Here is a 4,863-nt window from a genome sequence, read left to right as displayed (position 1 = left end):
CGCGCATGTGTATGTTTGTGCACATGTGCAGGAAAGGTGAAAATGGCATCACCCAGCTTCCCAGTGTCTAGCATCAGAACTCTGTGCTCTACCCCACCGGCAGCTCTCCTTTGTCTCTGGCTTCCTTCCACTCCCTGCTTCTACATTGTCTGCATCCAAGCTGTCAGCCTGCCAGGTGGCACCTACCTCCTGAATTTTATCTCAGATGAGACTGTATTTCCAAACCCCTCACTTCTGAGGGCCCTGTGGCTTGGACCCACTCTGACCTTTTGGGGAAGGGTCTTGCCAAGCAATGTCCAGATGCTGGCTTGTCCCCAGGAATGTTCCTGTGATCACCCTGCTGTAGAGGCTCAGAGGTTGTGACTAGATGCTGGCTTGCCTCCAAATAAATTCATGAAATCTTGTAGCAGCAGTGTTTCAGGGATTATCATAAATCACAATACACAACCCACGTCAGGTTTCACTGCACCCTGGCATTTTTTTTTAATACCAGCAATCATATTCTTTGGGGTCCACTGGGACCTTTGTGGGGAGGCTGTACAGCCTCTACCAAATGCCCTTCTAGCAGGGTAGCAGAGAAACTGCTTCTCCCTATGTGGCCTGTGGACCCCTCAGACCTTGCCGCCTGCTCCTGTGGATTTGCCCTTCCCACCAGAGCAGAATCAGGTTGTCTAGATACACTTTGGCTGTGGATGGTCAGGAGCTGAAGCCAGGAAACCAGCTAGGACATAATGAACCAGGTAAGACATTATTATTGCTTGTCCCAGGGAAGAAGAAGTGGTGGTGTGAAAGTGGTCACATTTTAGATATAACTTGATAGTAGAGCCAACAATATGGTATATGAGGGAAAGAGGAATCAAGGGATGACATTAAAGTTTTGGTTTAAACAGTTAGGATAGTGAGTTCTTACTAATTGAAATAGAGAGGATTCTAAAAGGAGATTTCAGGGAAAATTTAGGAAATTAATTTTAGACATACCATTTTTGAGAAGCTTATTCTGAATTTGTAGTTCAGAGGTGGGATAAGGACTAGAAATGAATTTGGAAATCATCAGCATAGATACAACTTTTAACGCTATGGGACTAGAAGGGATCCTTTAAAAAATGAGTGTGTAAAGAGAGCCAGAACAAAGTTTAAGTCATAGGAGGTCAGGGAACAAAGAAGCAGTAAAGGAGGCTGAAAAAGAGCAGCCAAGTGCAGCAGGAGAGTGCTATATTGCAGAGTGCTATAAGAAAAACAGAACCATCACTTTGGCTGATGTGGAGGAAGATGAAGACGTGATATTGATCATTGGATTTAATAATATGGAGGTCATGGTGAACACCACAAGATAAGTTTCAGTGGAATATTGGGGACAAAACACATTTGTGGTCAGAGGGGGAAAAAACAGGAAGAGGAATTGGGAGAAGCAATTTTAATCAATATTATCAAAACAGAAGTGCCTGGTTGGCTCAGCTGGTTGAGGGTCCGACTCTTGATTTCAGCTCAGATCATGATCTCATAGTTTGTGAGATAAAGCCCCATGTTGGGCTCTGCATTGACAGCACAGAGCCTGCTTGGATTGTCTCTCTACCTCTCTCTCTGCCCCTTCCCCACCACCCCAGCCCTCAAAATAAGTAAATAAATATTTTAGAAATACTGTCAAAACAAAATTACAAAATTATAAAATATGCTGTATTTGTGCTGATTCTTGTCCAAATGATACATGTGCCTTGCAATGGGATCTTCTGACTGGTTGAGATTAGGCTGTGTTTTCTTTTCTTTTCTTTTTTTCTTTTTTAAATTTTTTTAATGTTTATTTATTTAAAAAAATTTTTAATGTTTTATTTATTTTTGAGAGACAGAGAGTGACAGAATGCGAGTGGGGAAGGGTCAGAGAGAGAGAGGGAGACACAGAATCCGAAGCAGGCTCCAGACTCTGAGCTGTCAGCACAGAACCTGGTGCGGGGCTTGAACTCAGGAACCGTGAGATCATGATCTGAGCCGAAGTTAGAGCTTAACTGACTGAGCCACCCAGGCGCCCCTAGGCTGTGTTTTCCACTCCAATTATAAGCATAATCAGTCAGATACACCTTCTAGAAACCCCTAATGATCTCTTCACTGTCATAGACATCAAGGAACATGATGGTATTAATGAGTAAGAATGCAAAATTTATTGGCTTTAATGTAACATATTAACTCAGAATGTGTGGAAAGTAGAGTCCTGTGTTACCTGAAATAACAAAACATCAACAAAATGCAAATGATCAAGGGCAGTTTCTATTTTCTAGTCTTTCCCAATGTCTCATCAAATGGCCTGAGCAATGTTATTGTGATGAAAATAATACGGAGTGGTGAAACCCTTCCAGATGTAATGATCAATCTGCCCAGTGATAAGGCTGATACATTGCTTTCTAAAAAGAACTCGCAAGAAGGGGAAATAAGTGCTAGTTTTCAGCCTCTGCTTTTAAAAAAATTAAAAATTAATGGTGTGAATAGCTTTCAACCCTGGAACAAAGTGAAAGAAAAGCGATGACTGCACCAGATCTGCAAGGATGGGCTGGTTCTATGATTTATTGAAGATAATGGTTCTCCATTTGGGGAGGTCTATTAGGCAAATGTGATCAGTATTTTAGACTGTTTGGGCCGCTGTAACAAAATACCACTGATTGGGTGATTTATAAACAACAGGAGTTTATTTCTCACAGTTCTTAAGGCTGGAAGTTGAAGATCAGGGCACCAGAGTCGTTAGGTCCTGGAGAAGGCTGTCATCCAGTTTGTACACGACTGACCCTCACATGGTGGGAGAGAGGTGGGGTTTCTGGAGTCTCTATTGTAAAAATAGTAATTCCATTCATAAGGGCTCCACCCTCATGACCCAAACACCTTCCAAAGACCCCACTTCCTAATACCATTACATTGGGCATTAGGATTTCAACATATGAGTTTTGGGAGAACACAAACACTCAAACACAGCTATCAAGGAAGAGATTTTCAAGTGATCTTGGTGGGCAGAATGTAAGATTACTCAGCACACAGAGAGGGTGCACTGGACAAGATGGAAAGGAACCCACTTGGGTGCAATTGCAGGGTTTTAGACCATCAGGATAAATTCAGGTGTATGTGGTTTCTCTAGGTTGGGTTTCTGGCTACTTCCAGAAATCTAGAACCAGATTTTTCAGGTTCATATTTCCTACTGCATCCTATACATCTTTCCTAGGCTCCCAAAGACCTCACAGCTTCAAAATATCCTTAACTAACCAAACCTGCGTCTCTCTCTATTTCCTTTATTTCTTCAATCAATGGCAACAGCAACCATCTCACTATCCAAGAGAAAACTTGGGAGTTATTCTAGACCCCTACCCCTTTTCCTAGTGCCCTGTCACCTCTTTATGTCCCCAGCTGCCATCTATTTCACTCCTTAACTTATCTGGAATCAGGACCACCCTCTTTAAAAGTGCCCTGCTGTAGTTTGTACCTTCGTCATTTTTCATTTGGATCACTCCAAAAGTTTCTTAACTGTCTTTCCTACCCTCCCCTCATCCCCTCCAGTACATCTTTCTCAGTGCCTCCACTGTGAACCTTCCAGAGTCCTTCAGTGGTCCCAACTCTGGCATGAAGCCCTCCCTGATCTGCCCTTTCCTCTCTCTCCAGCTCCTCCCCTGCACCCTGGGCTCCAGTCATGCTGAACTACTGTCTGTCCCCTTTTGTGCTTGGCTCCTCAAGCCACAGAGCCCTGCATTTATACCTGCCTGGAAATTTCTTCCATAATTCAGATTAAGCTCACCTCTGGGGAAGCCTTCTTTGACACTTCAGGCTGATTTATGAGTCTCCCTTGAGTTTTTCTCTCCATCCATACCTGGCAAAGTGCAGCTTTATAATTTAGTTTTCCTCATAGGATAGTGAACTCTGAGGCCATGGTTAAATATAAGATGATGGCAGCATTCCACATCTCATGAGCTCTGTTGACCACCTTTAGGAAAGGCCATACTAACTCAAAGAAGCAGTAGTGGCAGAGGGTCAAGCAGTAGCATCCAGTGCCAAGCCTCAGTGCAAGCTGTAAATGGAGCCTGGGACCCAAGCTCCTGGTAGTGGGGTCTTTATAAGCAGTCCTATAGTAGTCTTTGAGCATTATGCCCAGATGCATAGCCAACTCTCTGGCTTTCCTGGAGATTCGGTGAACTGCATAACATCTTTGAAAACATCTTTTTTTCGTTAAACCAATTAGGTTGGCTTCTGTGGTCTGCAACCAGGAACCCTCACATAGACCTCTGAACTGGGAGTCCAGTCATCTCACTCCTGCTGTTCCCAGTCTCTGTCACATGGAGTCACTATGGAGAAGCTGGCTCTTCACTCTTCAGGCCTGACTCCGGTCCACTCTGCTGCGAAGCCTTCAGGTCCCAGGTCACTGTGCAGACTGGTTTCGTCCTTCAAGGAGTCAAGATGCTATGTTCTCCCAGCTTGCAGCCCTTAGTACTCAAACCCAGACATCTTCTAAGATGCTACATGCTCCAGGTTTGCTGGGTCAGAACAAGGTGGTGGTTTTAAAATATGCCACAAATTTTTTGACACCTCTCCCATCAAGAGATGGATTATATTTTTTCCCTTTAACCTGGTCAGGTCTTTGCAATGGAAGCAAGGCTAAATGACTTCCAAGGCCAGGTTTATAAAAACAAATGCTGTTCCTGTTTGCAGCTTCTCTTGGGACACTTGTCAGTTGCTAGGTGAGAAGTCTAGTGTCCCTGAGACCTCATGTTGAGAGCTCAAGTGGAGAGACCACATGGAGAGAGAGATGTCAGAGAAGCCCCAGCTGTTTGAGTTCTCCCAGCCCAAGCACCAGACATGTGAGTGAAGAAGACTTCAAGATGACCCTTACCCCAGCCC

General features: G+C 44.0%; 1 long non-coding RNA gene across 1 annotated transcript; it reads right to left on the bottom strand.

Moving 5' to 3' along the window:
- Window positions 1-2,130: 2,130 nt before the first annotated feature.
- Window positions 2,131-4,863, bottom strand: LOC131507206 (uncharacterized). Its single transcript, XR_009259389.1, has 2 exons — window positions 3,767-4,863; window positions 2,131-2,809 (listed from the first exon to the last, which is right to left on the bottom strand). It is a non-coding gene; the product is annotated as an uncharacterized LOC131507206 (long non-coding RNA).

The sequence above is a fragment of the Neofelis nebulosa genome, chromosome 3, assembly GCF_028018385.1.
Source record: "Neofelis nebulosa isolate mNeoNeb1 chromosome 3, mNeoNeb1.pri, whole genome shotgun sequence".
In the NCBI taxonomy this organism is placed as follows: domain Eukaryota; kingdom Metazoa; phylum Chordata; class Mammalia; order Carnivora; family Felidae; genus Neofelis; species Neofelis nebulosa.
The sequence above is the reverse complement of the archived record's forward strand: the minus strand, read 5'-3'. Positions and strand labels throughout refer to the sequence as shown.